Here is a 20,549-nt window from a genome sequence, read left to right as displayed (position 1 = left end):
TTTCAATAACCAAACACAACCTAAATGTGAAACCTCTGTTGTTTTTTTTTTTTTTTCATTTAAATAATTAGATAATGTTGCTTATAAGTTAATCAAAACTTTCTCACAGGAGCAAAAAGACTTTCAAACCACAGAAGAATTGGTTTTGGTTTTCGATCTTGATGGAAGGACACAATGCGAAACACTGATGGCTAGTACAATTTTATGGTTCATAGCCCTGAAGATTTTTTCCCTTTATCTTCTGTTTTTAGATGTATTACTAATGAGAAAAAGCTTGCGCATGGATTTGCTTGCCTGTTGTATAGTTTTATTAGGATTAGTTTGTTTTGCAGATGAAATAGGATGAGATATGATGAATTGAAATTAAAGTTAAAAGTTAAATAAAATATTGTTAGATTATATTTTTTTAACATTATTTTTATTTTATGATTTGAAAAAATTGAATTATTTATTTTATTTTATGTAGGAATTTGAAAAAGTTGTAATTATTAAATTAGACAAGATAAGTTGAGAATAATTATGAAGACAAACGTGACATTATTTTATTTAGAATGTATACTTGTCGAAATTCTATTAAAGGGTGTAAAAGCTCCTTATCCTCGTGTCCCGTCCCTAACCTCTCATCGAATAAAAAAGGGTTATGGTTGAACTAGAGGGATCAAAGATTACTTGGACTTAACTAATAAGTAATAAGCACCCAGAGAAATGAATAAAAATAATGCATACAGCTCGTTTGTTTTTACAATTCTTTTCAATTCATATAATTTAATTTTTCTAAATTTACATACAAAATAAAAATAAATAATTTAATTTTTTCAAATCTCAAAATAAAATTAATATTAAAAAATATATTTTAACAATATTTTATTCAACTTTTAACTTTAATCTCTACTCATCTCATCTTATCTACGAAAACAAACGAGTTGTAAATGCTTGTGACCCATATTAGATTCTGTTTGGGTTGTGGTTGAAGTCTTAAAAAATGCTTAAAAATAACTTTAAAATTTATTTAATAATAAAATTAAGTTGTTTGATACTTTTTCCGTTTTTTCGGATAATCCATAGTATAGTTATAATTTTAAAAAATTTATGAATGAGCAAAAATATTCATATAATTTTAAGAAAATTGAAACTTTCAAACTATCTAAGATAATGTCATAATTTTTAAAAAATCAAATGATCTTTTATGTTATTTCTACTTCAAAAAGCAATTTTTTTTTTATTTTAAAAAATGTAAAATATTAAAATATTTAAAATTATTTCTAGACATATAATTACTAAATAGGAAATAATTTTTTAATAATAAATTTTATTATTTAAACTTTAAATTATAAATCATATAATTAAAAATTATATTATCCACCGCAGTCTGAATTAAGTCATTAAAAGTAGTCTTTAAGTTTCCAAACTATAACGTTCTTGATAAGTTATTTTTCATGTCGTCGTCGTCATCATTTCAAAACCTCTTCTGGAAGTTTCCCGTCGTTTCTTTCCTTCACCAAGAAGTCTCTCAACCTAATTTGAATCGTTTTCTCAACAACTCATTACATTCTCATTATAATTTAAGTCAATGTTTATCTACTCTACTTATAAAAGAGAGTAATGATCTGTGCAATAAATTTCACAACATATTTTAAAATATGAGTATTTTTTTAAAATGAAATTATTTTTATGAATTATTTTATTAAAATATATTTCATTTTAAAATATAATTATGTACTATATTGTAAAAAATAACATGTCTTTATTATTTTATATAAAAAAAAATAAATATCTATTAGGTTTGGGATGAGATGAGACACAAAATTCTCATCTCATTTCTTCATTATATATTTTTAAATCTTCATATAAAATATAATAAACAATTCAACTTTTTCAAATTTCAATACAATAATAATATTAAAATATAATATTTTAAACACTAAAGATGAATTTAGATCTCAAACTCATCATTACAACTTTTTAAAATTTCAATACAAAATATAATAAACAATTCAATTTTTTCAAATTCTAAAATAATAATAATATTAAAAAATAATATTTTAACAATATTTTATCATTTCAACTTAACTTAACTCACTTTAACATTCAAATACATCTTAAAATAAAATATAAAATTCTCATCTCACTCTTTAAATTTATCTTTAAAAAAATAATAAAAACGTGAGATGAGAAGGGTAACGATGGAAATCTACTAATTTTTTTTTTGTTTATTTATTTTTTGATAGATTATTTTATTTGATTATTTTAAACATTGCGTGGAAGTTGCAAAAATTACGGCACAAGATTCGACCACGCGTATGTGAACAGCTATTATAAGTAGTATTAACCGACTTGGGATACGATTACGTGTTTCCACCGCCTTTACTGACCGACTCCCCCGGCCTCCCATTGTCTATAAATACACACCTCTTCCCCAATTAGATCTTCATCGTTCTAGCTTTATGGTTTCTTCCGTTTTAGTTTTTAGGTATAAGATCCGTATTGGGGAAGATCTTCGTGTTGGGTTTTGTGGTGCGACTCAGATCATCTTCCTTGTGAAATCCGGGTTCTTTTCTCCTAATTATTTTGTCCGTTAGCTGAAAGGGAAGGTTTTTTTTTTCGTTATAGATTTGTTTCTATACTTAACTGTCGGTGATGGTTTTATGTTTCTTGCACATCCGTTCCAATTCTGGGGAGAAGAGCGACGGTTTCATAGCCGTTCGGAGTTATATTATGCTTTTGGATTGTGCTTTTATTGAGGATTGGTTTCGAGATTCTTGAATATTTGAAAGGATGTGGTCTTCTTTGCGTTAGGTTTTTTGTTGCATCGCCGATCATCTTTGCTGTAAAATCCAGGCTTTTTCTTCTGATTGCGTTGTCCTTTGGCTGAAAGGGAAGAATTTTCTTTCCCATTAAAGGTTTGGATTTTCCTTCAATACTTATCGTTTGTCTATGGTATCGGTAATATTTTTTGCTTCTTGCTTATCCGTCCTAATGCTATGGAGAAGAGCGACGGTTTCATAGTCGTTCTGTTGGGTTGTGTTTTTTATTGACGATTGGTTTCGAAATTCTTGAATTCTTGAAAGGATATGAGCTTCTTCGTGTTAGGTTTTTTGATGCATCGCTGATCATCTACGCTGCGAAATCTGGGTTTTCTCTTCTAATTGCGTTGGCCGTTGGCTGAAAGGGAAGAATTTTCTTTACCGTTAAAGATTCGGATTTTCCTTCAACACTTACCACTGTTGATGGTTTTCTTATGATATCGTTTATCGATGGAGAAAATTGATTTCAGATGGTAACGATAAAGGTCTCTGTGTTTCTTGTTTTCCTTCAATAGTTACCGTGGGTGATGGTTTTCTTATCATATCGTTTGTAGATGAAGAAAAGTGATTTCAGAAGGTATCGGTAATTCTTTTTTGCTTCTTGCTTATCCGTCCTAATGCTATGGAGAAAGCGACGGTTTCATAGTTGTTCGGATTTATATTATGCTGTTGGGTTGCCGTCTTTTGATGGATCGTTTCAGAATAGGATGCGATCTTCTTCGTGTTAGTATTTTCTTGATGCATCGTCCATCATCTTCTTTGCCAAATCTGGATTTGTCTCCAAATTACGTTGTCCGTTGGTTGAAATGGAATTTTCTTTTTCATTAAGGCGCAGGTTGGATTCAAAGTTGATCTCAACAACTCACGTCATCTAATTTAATCGTTACAATTTTTCAAAGTTTTACACTATATAATAAATAATTTATTTTTTTCAAATTTCATACCAATAATAATATTAAAAATTAATATTGTAACAATATTTTATTTAACTTTAATTTAAATTTTATATCAACTCACTGACCAAATCTAAACTAAAGATTGAAATTTTCTTTCAATACTTATCGTCGTTGGTGATGGTTTTCTAATGATATTGTTGTCGATGAAGAAAAATCGATTCCTGATGGTAACGGTTAAGTTTTTCCCTTTTTGTTTTTTGCAGTTATGCTTCTTGCATTTCCGGCTTGATGCTTTGGAGAAAGACTGACAGATTCATATAATACTTTTGGTTTTGAAATTCTTGTATTTTTTATTGGATGTGGTTTCTTATTCTTACAAGTGTTAATTTCAGCAATGCGAATATTTAGCTCGTGGATGATGCAGAAGAAAGGAAATCCAATACGAATATTCTTACAAGTGCCAATCCCGTAATTTTTCCTCGGCTTTAAACAATATGATGATATTTACCTCATTGATTTATCTTTCATGACTCCGGCATTTGGCGCAAGTTTTATTTCCCCCCATTTTCAAGACACTCGGAAGTCTTTCTGCATGTTTCGATAATTTTTCTTGTTCATTTTATGGCATTGGATTTGCATTTTCTTCTCTTAGGCCTCTGATTTTAAGAGGAATATATATTTATAACTTATTGCATGATTTGCTGACGGCTTTGGTCATTTTTGTTTGTAACATAATATCCTTTTTGGATGGTAATTTGTCAGAGTTTGTGATATGGTTATGGCTGCTGGGGGCAAATCGTCTTATGGCATTGAAAAACAGGTTTTTGGTTTATTCATCGTTGATTGAGACTTGAGTTAGGCTTTCAAAGGTTTGTGTCTGCAAATTACAACCGATATTTGCTTACTTCATTCTTGGTTAGGTTATTCTTCTTACGTGTCCAACCAAGTTTGGAACTGGTCCAAAGCTTCCACAATTCTCGATGCATTTCAGCACCAAGTAACCTATGCTTCAATTCTTGTGAATATCGCTTGTGGTTTTCTAATATGGAATTCTCGATCGAGTGCATGAAATAGGTCCACAAGACTGTTGAATTCATCATGGTTTTTCTTGTGATTTGAGCAACAGAGCCCTATTCTTATGTTTATTTTTTCCTTCAAAATCCACTGCGTAGGAGCTGCAGAAGCAAGGGAACTCTAGTTTTTCTTATCATCATGTCATATTTGCTTGGGTTTTTTAACGTTTAAGAGCGGTTGCTTTATCACCTGGATTGCACAATCGCAGAAAAGAAAGGCGACGGTTATTTAGTATACGATCTATTTCACATTTCAGTCAATTCATATTCACACTTCAACAGTAAATCTGTTTAGTATACGATCAATATGGTGCCCCTTCTACAGGATTAAAACCACTATGGTTGGCTGGCTTGCAAATCTGCAACACTGAATTTTGCTTTTATGGTTTACTGCCTTGGAAACCACAGGATTAAAACTATGATTCAAACTACGGCTGGCTGGCTGGCCTGCAATTTGTAACTGACTTTTGCTTTATGGTTGACTGGCTTGGAAACCATGAGGCCAAATAAATTCCTCCCAGTGCCTGCAGAAACAAGAAAACTGTTATTTTCCCTTCTCTTTATTCCACTTTTGCCGAGAAGTCTGTTCATATATAGTTTTCTTTAACCAGATCCCGTGTTGGGTTTGAGCAAAGCTTGTTTGTCTAGATGATCTTTACTTTCTCCGCTGCGGGTTTCGGGTTTCTTCTACTCTACTGGAGTATAAATAAATCTATCTCCGTGGCTGCATGATAATCCTTGAATTAATTTGAAGTCTCTTGGTGTTTAAAAAAAGTGGCGTTTCTGTTGTGAATTACTAATCCATTTCAGAAGCAGTTAAAGTCGGATGCTTTAACATGTTTTCTGTCTAAATTCCATTTAAGTGTAGGTTTGGATTTCCTTTCGAAGTTGCATCTTTCATTGAGTCCCCCATTCTTGATCTTGGGTGATAATGCTTAACTGGTACGTGTGATGATAAGCTCTTCATAAAAAATTTAAAGAAAATTGAATTAAAAAAAGTAGAAAATTTCTGCTTGTGTACCATGCATTTCTTGTTGGGTTGCCTTATAATTTGATGCCGGTATTAAGAGGCTTTTTTGTTGAGGGCTTAACAAGGGTCATGCAATGGGTTTGAACTAAGGCTACATGATTTTATCTTTTATCTTCTCTTCTACTTCTCAACTTCCTACATGTTTTTGAGTATTCTTGCTTTTCATTTGTTTATCTACACTGTTTATGTTCTGTTCTGCTTCTTAATCTTTGCATGCTTTTGAATGCTCTTGCTTTTCTTTTCAACCAAGGAATTCAATACGAGCGCAACAATCGGATTTCCACTTTCATGTGATGCTCGTTTCTATGTTGTAGTGTCTTGTTGTATTGCCATGTTCTTCTCTTCCATATCCTAGTATTTGTGGTTTTACAGATAATTTATGAGATCCTTATGGATACCTGGTGGGGATAATGTTGAAACCATCTCATTGGTAGTTCCATAGGGCTTGTTTCGATAGTATTTCTTTATCATTTTGTGGCGTTGGGTTTGCATTATCTTGTCGTAAGTGTTATTTGGGAACACAAGTCATCTCATCCAAAACAAAAACACTTTTCAATTTCAAATTTTCAAATGTTTTATCTAATCCTATTTTTTTCTACTTTTTCAAGTTTCAAAATGAAAATTATATTAAAAAATTATATACTAACAATATTTTAACTGTATAATATATTTACTTTTTGTCTCATTTCTCAAAATCCAATAAAACATCTTAATTTAAGCTATTTCATTACTGATAAATTTTCATCTCATTTCATTCCTTCATATATTCCCCTAGACCTCCAATTATAAGAGGAATATAAAATTTTAATTTATTGCATGATTTTGTTTGTAATCTAATACTCTTTTTGGTCGGTAATTTCAGAGTTTGTGACTTGGTTATAGCTGCAGAGGGAATATCGTCTTATGGCATTCATCCTTGGTTTATATAGAGGGAAAACCAGAAACCAGGTTTTTGGTTTATTCATCTTTATCTTGGTTAGGGAAGTCAATGAGTTCTGATTTCTTATGTGTCCAATCAAGTTTGGTACTGGTCCAAAGCTTTCACAGTTCTGGACACATTTCAGCCCCAAGTAACCTATGGGTATATATATATATATCCTTCTGACTATCGCTTGTGTTTTTCTGATACGGAAGTCTCGATCAAGTGCACTCGAAATACTAAGGAATCTGATGAGGAAGGTGTTTGAAACTATGTTTCCTGATAGGTCCATGAGACGTTGAATTCGTCATGGTTATTCTTGTGATTTGAGCAACAGAGTTTATTCTTATGTTTCTTTTTCCTTTAAAATGCGTAGGAGCTGCAGAAGCAAGGGGAACTCTTATTTGTTCCTATCTTCATATCACACATCTGCTTGGGCATTTTAACGTTTGAGATCAGAGGGCCTTGTTTATGGTCTGGATTTCACGATCCCATAGAAGCAAGGCACCGGTTATTGTTTCTGCTCTTTCACTTTTCGCCTATTAAGTGTAGTCATATTTTCCCCCTCGACCGCAAACCTGTTTAGTATATGATGTATCTCATGGAATTTGGAGTTGTGCGACAACTTCTACTGCAGTTGGTTCCAGCTATGATTTCTTGTCCTGATCAATATGGTGCCTTCTACAGGATTAAAACTACACTATGGTTTGACTCGCTTGGAAACCAAAAGCGCAAATAAGTTCCTATTAAGTGCCTGTGGAAACAAGAAAACTGTTATTTTTCCTTCTCTTTATTCCACTTTTGCTGAGATGTCACAATGATGTTTTTGCGGAGATGTCACAATGATGTTCCTTATTTGATTTATTTACGGTTGGTGCTTCACAACTGTTTCCCTTCGAGCAATGTTTGTTCGGCTAGATCAATTTGGTTTTCTTTGTACAGGAATACAAATATATATCTGTCCTTTACTTTCTCTGCTGCTGGTTTCTTCTACAGGGTTATTAAGATATCATCTGTCCATTACTTTCTTCACGGCTGGCATGTTAAAGGAGTTTAATTATAAGTCATGGTGTATTTGAAAAAGTGGCATTTGTATTATGCATTTTTAATCAATTCCCGAACTAGTTAAGAGTTGGATGTGTTAACGGGTTCTCTCTAAATGCAGTGAAAGTGTATGTTTGGATTTCTTCACTGCATGTTTGGACTTCCTCTTCCGCATTTTCCAGTAAGAGTTAAGTTTTCAAAGTTAGATCTTTCATGGAAGCCCCGCATTCTTGATCTTTGGTAATAATGTTTTGACTGGTACGTGTGATTATAAAGAGATCCTAATTAAATAAAGGAGAAACTTTGTGCCTGTATATTTGCCGGTCTTGATGGTTTGACTCGTAATTTGATGCCGTCGGTTTTAAGAGGTTTATATGTTAAGGGCAAGGGGTCATGCAATTCCATGAAATGGGTTTGAACTAAGGCTTTGTGATTTATCTATTTTGTTCTCATCTGCTACTTAATTTCCTACAGTCTATCGCTTTTCATGTGTCTATCTACAGTGTGTATTGTCAGGTTGCATTTGCGTGGTTTAAATAAATAATTCCAAGGGGTCATGCAATGCCATGAAATGGGTTTGAGCTAAGCCTACGTGATTTTGTTCATTATGTTCTCTTCTGCTTCCCAATTTCCAACATGCTTTTCATTCACTTATCTACATTGTGTCTATTGTCAGGCTGCATTTGGGTGGTTTAAATAAATAATTCCAAGGGGCCAGGCAATGCAATGAAATGGGTTTGAGCTAAGGCTACGTAATTTTGTTCTTTATGTTCTCTTTTGCTTCTCAATTTTCCACATGCTTTTCATTAGTTCATCTACACTGTATATTGTTAAGGGCAAGGGGTCATGCAATTCCATGAAATGGGTTTGAACTAAGGCTTTGTGATTTATCTATTTTGTTCTCTACTGCTACTTAATTTCCTACAGTCTATCGCTTTTCATGTGTCTATCTACAGTGTGTATTGTCAGGTTGCATTTGCGTGGTTTAAATAAATAATTCCAAGGGGTCATGCAATGCCATGAAATGGGTTTGAGCTAAGCCTACGTGATTTTGTTATTATGTTCTCTTCTGCTTCCCAATTTCCAACATGCTTTTCATTCACTTATCTACGTTGTGTCTATTGTCAGGCTGCATTTGGGTGGTTTAAATAAATAATTCCAAGGGGTCAGGCAATGCCATGAAATGGGTTTGAGCTAAGGCTACGTAATTTTGTTCTTTATGTTCTCTTTTGCTTCTCAATTTTCCACATGCTTTTCATTAGTTCATCTACACTCTATATTGTCAGGTTGCATCTGCATAGCCTAAATAAATAATTTCGAGGGGTCATGCAATGCCATGAAACGGGTTTTAGCTAAGAATGCGATTTTGTTGTTTATGTTCTCTTCTGCTTCTCAATTTCCCACGTGCTTTTTGTTTGTTTATATACTTCTTGTGTATTGACAGGCTGCATCTGCGTGGCTACGTGAGTTTGTTCCTTGTGTTCTCTTCTGCTTCTCAATTTCCCACATGCTTTTCATTTGTTTATCTACATTGTATATTGTCAGGCTGCATCTGCATGGCCTAAATAAATAATTCCAGGGGGTCAGGAAATGCCAGGAAATGGGTTTTAGCTAAGGTGTTCTTTATGTTCTCTTCGAGCTTCTCAATTTCCCACATGCTTTTCATTTGTTTATCTACATTGTATATTGTCAGGCTGCATCTGTGTGGCCTAAATAAATAATTCCAGGGGGTCAGGAAATGCCAGGAAATGGGTTTTAGCTAAGGTGTTCTTTATGTTCTCTTCGAGCTTCTCAATTTCCCACAAGCTTTTCATTTGTTTATCCACATTGTGTGTATTGTCAGGTTGCATCTGTGTGGCCTAAATAAATAATTTCAAGGGGTCATGCAATGCCATGAAATGGGTTTGCTAAGGCGTTCTTTATGTTCTCTTCTGCCTTCTCAATTTCCCACATGCTTTTCATTTGCTTATCTACATTGTGTCTATTGTCAGGCTGCATTTTCGTGGTTTAAAGAAATAATTCCAAGGGGTCATGCAATGCAATGAAATGGGTTTGAGCTAAGGCTACATGATTTTGTTCTTTATGTTCTCTTCTGCTTCTCAATTTCCCACATGCTTTTCATTTGCTTATCTACATTGTGTGTATTGTCAGGCTGCATCTGCGTGGCCTAAATAAAAATTTGAAGGGGTCATCCAATGCAATGAAATGGGTTTGAGCTGTTTGAGCTAAGCTACATAATTTTGTTCTTTACGTTTGCTTCTGCTTCTCAATTTCCCACATTACACGTTACAATTTTTCACATGCTGTTCATTTGCTTATCTACTTTATGTGTACTGTCAGGCATGGTTTAAATAAATAATTCCAAGGGGTCAGGCAATGAAATGGGGTTTGAGCTAAGGCCGTGTGATTTTTTTTATGGTCTCTTCTGCTTGTCAATTTCCCACACGCTTTTCATTGGTTTATATACATTTATTGTCAGGTTACATCTGCGTGGCCTAATAAATAATTTCAAGGGGTCATTCAATGCCATGAAATGGGTTTGAGCTAGGGCTACACTATTTGTTTTTTATGTTCTCTTATTATTCTCAAATTTCCCACATGCTTTTCATTTGCTTATATATTTTGTGTGTAGTGTCAGGCTGCATCTGCATGGCCTAGATAAATAATTCCAAGGGGTGAGGCAATTCCATGAAATGGGTTTTGAGCTAAGGCTACGTGATTTTGTTCTTTATTTTCTCTTATGCTTCTCAATTTCCCACATGCTTTTCATTTGTTTCTCTACATTGGGTGTATTGTCAGGATGCATCTGCGTGGCCTCAATAAATAATTCCAAGGGGTCAGGCAATGCCATGAAATGGGTTTGAGCTAAGGCTACGTGATTTTGTTATTTTTGTTCTCTTATGCTTCTTTAATTTCCCACAAGCTTTTCATTTGTTTATCTACATCGTGTGTATTGTCAGGCTGCATCATGTTGGCCTAAATAAATAATTCCAAGGGTTCAGGCAAAGCACAAAATGGGTTTTTGAGCTAAGGCTACGTGATTTTGTTCTTTATATTCTCTTATGCTTCTCAATTTCAGTCTTTTCATTTCTTTCTGTATTGTCAGGCTGCATCTGCGTGGCCTAAATAAATAATTCCAAGGGGTCAGGAAATGACTTGGAATGGTTTGAGCTGAAGCGTTCTTTTTGTTCCCTTTTGCTACTCAATTCCCCACATACTTTTCATTTGCTTATCTATGTTGTGTGTACTGTGTATTGCCAGGCTGCTTTTGCGTAGGTTAAATAAACACTTCCGAGGGATCAGGCAATCCCATGAAATGGGTTTGAGCTAAGAGTACTTGATTTTGTTTTGTTCTCTTCTGCTTCTCAATTTTCCACACGCTTTCCATGTGTTTATCTACATTGTGTGTATTGTCAGGCTGCATGTGGGTGGCCTAAATGAATAATTTCAAGGGATCATGCAATGCCATGAAATGGGTTTGAGCTAAGGCGTGCCTTATGTTCTCTTCTGCTCCTCAATTTCCCACACGGTTTTCATTTCCCTATCTACTTTGTGTGTATTGCCAGGCTGCATTTTGCGTGGTTTGAATTCAAAGGGGTCAGGCAATGCCATGAAATGGGTTTGAGACAAGGCTACGTGATTTTGTTCTTTATGGTCTCTTCTGCTTCTCAATTTCCCACATGCTTTTCATTTGCTTATCTATGTTGTTGTGTGTATTGCTAGGCTGCATTTGTGTAGATTAAATAAATAATTCTGGGGGTTCAGGCAATGCCCTTAAATGGGTTTGAGCTAAGACTACTTGATTTTGTTTTTTTTTTTTTCTCCTGTGTGTCTCAATTTTCCACACGCTTTTCATGTGTTTATCTACTTTGTGTGTATTGTCAGGCTGCATCTGGGTTGGCCTAAATGAATAATATCAAGGGATCATGCAACGCCAAGAAATGGGTTTGAGCTAAGGCGTTCTTTATGTTCTCTTCTGCTTCTCAATTTCCCACATGCTTTTGATTTGCCTATCTCCTTTGTGTGTATTGCCAGGCTGCATTTTGCGTGGTTTGAATAAATAATTCAAAGGGGTGCAGCAATGCCCTGAAATGGGTTTGAGCTAAGGCTTTGTGATTTTGTTTATGTTATGTTCTTCTTCTCGATTTCCCCCTTGCTTTTCATTTGTTTATCTACATTGTGTGTATTGTCAGGCTGCATCTGCGTGGCCTCAATAAATAATTCCAAGGGGTCAGGCAATGCCAAGAAATGGGCTTGAGCTAAGGCTACTTGATTTTGTTATTTTTGTTCTCTTCTGCTTCTTTAATTTCCCCCGTGCTTTTCGTTTGTTTATCTACATTGTGTGTATTGTCAGGCTGCATCTGGGTGGCCTAAATGAATAATTTCAAGGGATCATGCAATGCCATGATATGGGTTTGAGCTAAGGCGTGCTTTATGTTCTCTTCTTCTTCTCAATTTCCCCCACAGTTTTCATTTCCCTATCTACCTTGTATATTGCCAGGTTGCATTTTGCGTGGTTTGAATAAATAATTCAAAGGGGTCAGGCAATGCCATAAAATGGGTTTGAGCTAAGGCTTTGTGATTTTCTTTATGTTCTGTTTCGCTTCTCAATTTCCCCGTTGATTTTCATTTGTTTATCTACATTGTGTGTATCGTGAGGCTGCATCTGCGTGGCCTGAATAAATAATTCCAAGGGGGTCATGCAATGCCATGAAATGGGTTTGAGCCAAGGCTACGTGATTTTGTTCTTTATGTTCTCTTCTGCTTCTCAATTTCCGACCTGCTTTTCATTTGCTTATCTGTGTTGTGTGTATTGCCAGGCTGCATTTGCGTAGATTAAATAAATAATTCTGGGGGTTCAGGCAATGCCATGAAATGGGTTTGAGCTAAGACTACATGATTTTTTTTTTTTTCCTCTGCGTCTCAATTTTTCACACGCTTTTCATATGGTTATCTTCGTTGTGTGTATTGTCAGGCTGCATCTGGGTTGGCCTAAATGAATAATTTCAAGGGATCATGCAATGCCATGATATGGGTTTGAGCTAAGGCGTTCTTTATGTTCTCTTCTGCCTCTCAATTTCCCACGTGCTTTTCATTTGGCTATCTACTTTGCGTGTATTGCCAGGCTGCATTTTGCGTGGTTTGAATAAATAATTCAAAGGGGTGCAGCAATGCCATGAAATGGGTTTGAGCTAAGGCTTTGTGATTTTGTTTATGTTCTGTTCTGCTTCTCAATTTCCCCCTTGCTTTTCATTTGTTTATCTACATTGTGTGTAATGTCAGTCTGCATCTGCGTGGCCATGAAATGGGTTTGAGCTAAGGCTACGTGATTTTGTTCTTTATTTTCTTTTCTGCTTCTCAATTTCCCACATGCTTTGATTTTGTTCTCTTCTGCTTTTTTAATTACCCACATGCTTTTCATTTGTTTATCTACATCGTGTGTATTGTCAGGTTGCATCTGCGTGGCCTCCATCTGCGTGGCCTAAATAAATAATTTCAAGGGGTCAGGCAATGACTTGAAATGGGTTTGAGCTGAAGTTCTTTTTGTTCTCTTCTGCTACCCAATTCCCGCATGCTTTTTCATTTGCTTATCTATGTTGTGTGTACTGTGTATTGCCAGGCTGCATTTGCATAGGTTAAATAAACACTTCTGAGGGGTCAGGCAATCCCCTGAAATGGGTTTGAGCTAAGAGTACTTGATTTTATTTTATTCTCTTCTGCTTCTCAGTTTCCCACACGGTTTTCATTTCCCTATCTACTTTTGTGTATTGCCAGGCTGCATTTTGCGTGGTTTAAATAAATAATTCCAAGGGGGTCATGCAATGCCATGAAATGGGTTTGAGCCAAGGCTACGTGATTTTGTTCTTTATGTTCTCTTCTGCTTCTCAATTTCCGACCTGCTTTTCATTTGCTTATCTATGTTGTGTGTATTGCCAGGCTGCATTTGCGTAGATTAAATAAATAATTCTTGGGGTTCAGGCAATGCCATGAAATGGGGTTTGAGCTAGGACTATTTGATTTTGTTTTTTTTTTTTTTTTTTCCCCTCGATTCTCAATTTTCCACACGCGTTTCATGTGTATATACGTTGTGTGTATTGTCAGGCTGCATCTGGGTTGGCCTAAATGAATAATTTCAAGGGATCATGCAAGGTGATGATATGGGTTTGAGCTAAGGCGTTCTTTATGTTCTCTTCTGGGTCATGCAATGCCATGAAATGGGTTTGAGCCAAGGCTACGTGATTTTGTTCTTTATGTTCTCTTTTGCTTCTCAATTTCCGACCTGCTTTTCATTTGCTTATCTATGTTGTGTGTATTGCCAGGCTGCATTTGCGTAGATTAAATAAATAATTCTGGGGGTTCAGGCAATGCCATGAAATGGGTTTGAGCTAAGACTACTTGATTTTGTTTTTGTTTTTTTTTCCTCTGCATCTCAATTTTTCACTCGCTTTTCATGTGTTTATCTTCGTTGTGTGTATTGTCATGCTGCATCTGGGTTGGCCTAAATGAATAATTTCAAGGGATCATGCAGGGCCATGATATGGGTTTGAGCTAAGGCGTTCTTTATGTTCTGTTCTGCTTCTCAATTTCCCACGTGCTTTTGATTTGCCTATCTACTTTGTGTATTGCCAGGCTGCATTTTGCGTGGTTTGAATAAATAATTCAAAGGGGTGCAGCAATGCCATGAAATGGGTTTGAGCTAAGGCTACGTGATTTTGTTCTTTATTTTCTTTTCTGCTTCTCATTTTCCCACATGCTTTGCATTTGTTTATCTGCTTGATTTTGTTCTCTTCTGCTTCTTTAATTACCCACGTGCTTTTCATTTGTTTATCTACATCGTGTGTATTGTCAGGCTGCATCTGCGTGGCCTAAATAAATAATTTCAAGGGGTCAGGCAATGACTTGAAATGGGTTTGAGCTGAAGCATTCTTTTTGTTCTCTTCTGCTACTCAATTCCCGCTTGCTTTTTCATTTGCTTATCTATGTTGTGTGTACTGTGTATTGCCAGGCTGCATTTGTGTAGGTTAAATAAACACTTCTGGGGGTCAGGCAATCCCTTGAAATGGGTTTGAGCTAAGAGTACTTGATTTTATTTTATTCTCTTCTGCTTCTCAATTTCCCACACGGTTTTCATTTCCCCATCTCCTTTTGTGTATTGCCAGGCTGCATTTTGCGTGGTTTGAATAAATAATTCAAAGGGGTCTGGCAATGCCATGAAATGGGTTTGAACTAAGGCTTTGTGATTTTCTTTATGTTCTGTTCTGCTTCTCAATTTCCCTGTTGCTTTTCGTTTGTTTATCTACATTTTGTGTATTGTGAGGCTGCATCTGCGTGGCCTGAATAAATAATTCCAAGGGGGTCATGCAATGCCAGGAAATGGGTTTGAGCCAAGGCTACGTGATTTTGTTCGTTGTGTGTATTGTCAGGCTGCATCTGGGTTGGCCTAAATGAATAATTTCAAGGGATCATGCAAAAGGCCATGATATGGGTTTGAGCTAAGGCATTCTTTATCTTCTCTTCTGCTTCTCAATTTCCCGTGTGCTTTTCATTTGCGTATCTACTTTGTGTGTATTGCCAGGCTGCATTTTGCGTGGTTTGAATAAATAATTCAAAGGGGTGCAGCAATGCCATGAAATGGGTTTGAGTTAAGGCTTTGTGATATTGTTTATGTTCTGTTCTGCTTCTCAATTTCCCCCTTGCTTTTCATTTGTTTATCTACATTGTGTGTATTGTCAGGCTGCATCTGCGTGGCGATGAAATGGGTTTGAGCTAAGGCTACGTGATTTTGTTCTTTATTTTCTTTTCTGCTTCTCAATTTCCCACATGCTTTGCATTTGTTTATCTGCTTGATTTTGTTCTCTTCTGCTTCTTCAATTACCCACATGCTTTTCATTTGTTTATCTACTTTGTGTGTATTGCCAGGCTGCATTTTGCGTGGTTTGAATAAATAATTCAAAGGGGTGCAGCAATGCCATGAAATGGGTTTGAGCTAAGGCTTTGTGATTTTGTTTATGTTCTGTTCTGCTTCTCAATTTCCCCCTTGCTTTTCATTTGTTTATCTACATTGTGTGTATTGTCAGGCTGCATCTGCGTGGCGATGAAATGGGTTTGAGCTAAGGCTACGTGATTTTGTTCTTTATTTTCTTTTCTGCTTCTCAATTTCCCACATGCTTTGCATTTGTTTATCTGCTTGATTTTGTTCTCTTCTGCTTCTTCAATTACCCACATGCTTTTCATTTGTTTATCTACATCGTGTGTATTGTCAGGCTGCATCTGCGTGGCCTAAATAAATAATTCCGAGGCTGCATCTGCGTGGCCTAAATAAATAATTCCGAGGGGTCAGGCAATGACTTGAAATGGGTTTGAGCTGAAGCGTTCGTTTTGTTCTCTTCTGCTACTCAATTCCCGCATGCTTTTTCATTTGCTTATCTATGTTGTGTGTACTGTGTATTGCCAGGCTGCATTTGCGTAGGTTAAATAAACACTTCTGAGGGGTCAGGCAATCCCATGAAATGGGTTTGAGCTAAGAGTACTTGATTTTATTTTGTTCTCTTCTGCTTCTCAATTTCCCACACGGTTTTCATTTCCCTATCTACTTTGTGTATTGCCAGGCTGCATTTTGCGTGGTTTGAATAAATAATTCAAAGGGGTCAGGCAATGCCATGAAATGGGTTTGAACTAAGGCTTTGTGATTTTCTTTATGTTCTGTTCTGCTTCTCAATTACCCCCTTGCTTATCGTTTGTTTATCGACATTGTGTGTATTGTGATGCTGCATCTGCGTGGTCTGAATAAATTCCATGGGGTCATGCAATGCCTTGAAATGGGTTTGAGCCAAGGATACGTGATTTTGTTCTTTATGTTCTCTTCTGCTTCTCAATTTCCCACATGCTTTTCATTTGCCTACCTACTTTGTGTGTATTGCCAGGCTGCATTTTGCGTGGTCTGAATAAATAATTCAAAGGGGTGCAGCAATGCCATGAAATGGGTTTGAGCTAAGGCTTTGTGATTTTGTTTATGTTCTGTTCTGCTTCTTGATATCCCCCTTGCTTTTCCATTTGTTTATCCACATTGTGTGTATTGTCAGGCTGCATCTGCGTGGCCAGAATAAATAATTTCAAGGGGTCAGGCAATGACTTGAAATGGGTTTGAGCTGAAGCGTTACTTTTGTTCTCTTCTGCTACTTAATTCCCACATGCTTTTCATTTGCTTATCTATGTCTTGTGTACTGTTTATTGCCAGGCTGCATTTGCGTATGTTAAATAAACACTTCTGAGGGGTCAGGCAATCCCATTAAATGGGTTTGAGCTAAGAATACTTGATTTTGTTTTGTTCTCTTCTGCTTCTGAATTTTCCACACGCTTTTGATGTGTTTATTGTCAGGCTGCATGTGGGTTGCCTAAATGAATAATTTCAAGGGATCATGCAATGCCATGAGGGGGGTTTGAGCTAAGAGTACTTGATTTTGTTTTTTGTTTTTTTGTTTTGATTCTGTTCTGCTTCTCAATTTTGCACACGCCTTTCATGTGTTTATCTACATCGTGTGTATTGTCAGGCTGCATCTGGGTGGCCTAGATGAATAATTTCAAGGGATCATGCAATGCCATGAAATGGGTTTGAGCTAAGATGTGCTTTATCCTCTCTTCTGCTTCTCAATTTCCCACATGGTTTTCATTTGCCTATCTACTTTGTGTGTGTTGCCAGGCTGCATTTTGCGTGGCCTGAATAAATAATTCCAAGGGGTCAAGCAATGCCATGAAATGGGTTTGAGCTAAGGCTACGTGATTTTGTTCTTTATGTTCTCTTCTGCTTCTCAATTTCTCACATGCTTTTCATTTGCTTATCTATGTTGTGTGTACTGTGTATTGCCAGGCTGCATTTGTGTAGATTAAATAAATAATTCTGGGGGCTCAGGCAATGCCATTAAATGGGTTTGAGCTAAGACTACTTGATTTTGTTTTTTTTTTTCCTCCTCTGCTTCTCAATTTTCCACACACTTTTCATGTGTTTATCTACGTTTTGTATTGTCAGGCTGAATCTGGGTTGGCCTAAATAAATAATTTCAAGGGATCATGCAATGCCATGAAACGTGTTTGAGCTAAGGCGTTCTTTATGTTCTTTTCTGCTTCTCAATTTCCCACATGGTTTTCATTGGCCTATCTACTTTGCGTGGTTTGAATAAATAATTCAAAGGGGTGCGGCAATGCCATGAAATGGGTTTGAGCTAAGGTTTTGTGATTTTGTTTATGTTTTGTTCCACTTCTCAATTTCCCCCTTGCTTTTGATTTGTTTATCTACATTGTGTGTATTGTCAGGCTGCATCTGCGTGGCCTGAATAAATATTTCCAAGGGGTCATGCAATGCTGTGAAATGGGTTTGAGCTAAGGCGTTCTTTGTGTTTGCTTCTGCTTCTCAATTTCCCATATGCTTTTCATATGCTCATCTACTTGGCGTGTATTGTCAGGCTGCATTTGCGTGTCAGGCTGCATTTGCGTGGTTTAAGTTTGTATTCCAAGGGGTGCGGCAATACCATAAAATGGATTTGAGCTAAGGCTAAATGATTTTGTTTTTTTTGTTCTCTTCTGCTTCTTTAATTTCCCACATGCTTTTCATTTGTTTATCTTCATTGTGTGTATTGTCAGGCTGCATCATGTTGGCCTAAATAAATAATTCTAAGGATTCAGGCACGGATTTGGGATTTTGAGCTAAGGCTACGTGATTTTGTTCTTTATGTTCTCTTATGCTTCTCAATTTCAGTCTTTCATTTCTTTATCTGTATTGTCAGGCTGCATCTGCGTGGCCTAAAGAAATGATTTCAAGGGGTCAGGCAATGACTTGAAATAGGTTTGAGCCAAGGCTACGTGATTTTGTTCTTTATGTTCTCGTCTGCTTCTCAATTTCCCACGTGCTTTTCAATTGTTTATTATCTACGTGAAATGGGTTTTGTGATAAGGCTACGTGAATTTTTTTCTGTATGTTCTCTTGTGCTTCTCAATATGCCACATGCTTTTCATTTGTTTATCTACGTTGGGTGTGGTCTAAATAAATAATTTCAAGGGGTCGTGCAATGCCATGATTTTGAATACTCTTCCGTGATGATTATTTTACAATGATATTCTTTTACGTAACAACTACCATGAAATAGAGCTTGAATTTTCTCTCTCAGTGAAAGTTTGCAAGGATATGAATACGAGCAACAGTGGGGTTTCCACTTTCATGTGATTTTCGTTTCTCTTTCCTAGTGTATGGTTCTATTGCCATTTGCAGAAAGCAACTTCAGTAGCTTTGCCTTCGCTACAATTTCCTGCAAAACTTGACTGACCAGCCCAGCCACCAACTTCATTATCCTAATATTTGTGATTTTACAGTTCATTATGAAATCCTTATAGATACCTGGTGGGGATAATGTTTGAAATCCTGGTGGGGATAATCCTTAGTCTGTAGAAGGGCTTGTTTCGATGATTTGCATTTTCTTTTCTTAGGCATCTGGTTTTAAGAGGAATATAAATTGATGACTTAAGTGCAGGATTTGCTGAGGGTCTTGGTCATTTTTGTTTGTATCCTAATACCCTTTATGGATGGTAATTTATCATTGTGACTTGGTTATAGCTGCTGAGGGAAAGTCTATCTTATGGCATTGAAAAATCAGGTTTTGGTTTATTCATCTTTGATCGACAAGAGTTAGGCTTTCTAAGATTGTGCGACCTCAGGTATTTGCTTACATCATTATTGGTTTGGGAAGTAACAGAGAGTTCTGATTTCGGGTCCACCCAAGGTTGCTACTGGTCCTAAGCTTTCACAATTCTGGACACATTTCAGCACCAAGGTTAATATGCTTCTATATGCCCTTCTATATGCCCATATGATTATCGCTTGTGGTTTTCTGATATCGAATTCTCTATCAAGTTCATGAAATACTAGAGGTATACGGTGTCATGCTACAAGTTTTTACTGCAGTTGGTTCCAGCAAGGTTTTATCGTCCTGATGAATATGGTGTCGTCTGCGAGATTATAACTATGAAACTCTGTACTCTACGGTTGGCTGGTTTCCAACTTGTAAGGCTGTATTTTCCCTTATTGATTTACTGACTTGGTAACCATCAGCACAAATAAGTTCCCCTTAGTCCAGAATCCGATCCTTGTGATTTTTTTTGATTCAAAAATTTGTTGTGGTGTGGTACAGCTTGGATTTGAATTGTTGGATTGTGTGGGGGATGTAATGAGACTACAGAAAAACTTATTAAGGATAGCGGCCTCAAGGATTTCTTGTACTGGGTTACAAATATGGAGCATGGCATGTTACCAATTTGTCGCAATTTCTTTTCCTTTACGGCTGGCTTGGTAACTACGATCACTGATTGTACAGGAAGAACATATTTGCACTCCTATGGTTATCATTGTGATTTATTGCATGGCTTGGAAATTCAAGATTCATTGTATTTGTAGAGCTGTTCATGCACGTTAGCAGCTCATCAGACCTTTAACATGATCAGTTGCCGCAATCTGCATTTCGACCTTTTAGCAGGTTGTATAGAGCCTTGTTCAACATTGTGATTTGTTGTTTTATGGCACTTAAGATAGAGTTGCACACTTTAGAAGCTGCTCTCTTTGAGTGTTGGGAAAGTATACGCTTGGGTTCCCTTCCTCTTGTAATCTGTGTATGGAAGAGTATGGATTTCGAAGTTGTATGGAGTTGTATCGTTGGATTGCATGGGGGCATATAGCAGTTCGGCTTTCCGTGGTGTCCAATCTTGCAATTAAATGGTGACTAAGTTAGATGGGAGGGA

At 36.3% G+C, this 20,549-nt stretch overlaps 3 long non-coding RNA genes across 11 annotated transcripts; 2 read left to right on the top strand and 1 right to left on the bottom strand.

Moving 5' to 3' along the window:
* The first annotated feature begins 2,415 nt into the window (after positions 1-2,415).
* On the top strand, positions 2,416-11,355 carry LOC118348736. 8 transcript variants are annotated; one of them, XR_004801715.1, is made up of 3 exons: positions 2,416-5,715; positions 6,666-11,099; positions 11,184-11,355. It is a non-coding gene; the product is annotated as an uncharacterized LOC118348736 (long non-coding RNA). The 8 variants fall into 8 exon arrangements; XR_004801721.1 differs by having other exon boundaries at positions 2,418-2,900; positions 3,091-5,715; positions 6,666-11,355; XR_004801720.1 differs by having other exon boundaries at positions 2,418-3,527; positions 3,964-5,715; positions 6,666-11,355.
* Positions 11,356-13,112: 1,757 nt separating this feature from the next.
* On the top strand, positions 13,113-20,078 carry LOC109020888. Of its 2 annotated transcripts, none has more exons than XR_004801713.1 (2): positions 13,113-13,217; positions 16,066-20,078. It is a non-coding gene; the product is annotated as an uncharacterized LOC109020888 (long non-coding RNA). The 2 variants fall into 2 exon arrangements; XR_004801712.1 differs by having other exon boundaries at positions 14,617-20,078.
* On the bottom strand, positions 13,790-16,706 carry LOC118348737. Its single transcript, XR_004801722.1, has 2 exons — positions 16,670-16,706; positions 13,790-14,377 (listed from the first exon to the last, which is right to left on the bottom strand). It is a non-coding gene; the product is annotated as an uncharacterized LOC118348737 (long non-coding RNA).
* Positions 20,079-20,549: the final 471 nt, after the last annotated feature.

Source organism: Juglans regia, chromosome 6 (genome assembly GCF_001411555.2).
Source record: "Juglans regia cultivar Chandler chromosome 6, Walnut 2.0, whole genome shotgun sequence".
NCBI lineage: Eukaryota > Viridiplantae > Streptophyta > Magnoliopsida > Fagales > Juglandaceae > Juglans > Juglans regia.
Note: the sequence above shows the minus strand (reverse complement) of the source record. Positions and strands in the feature narration are given on the sequence as shown.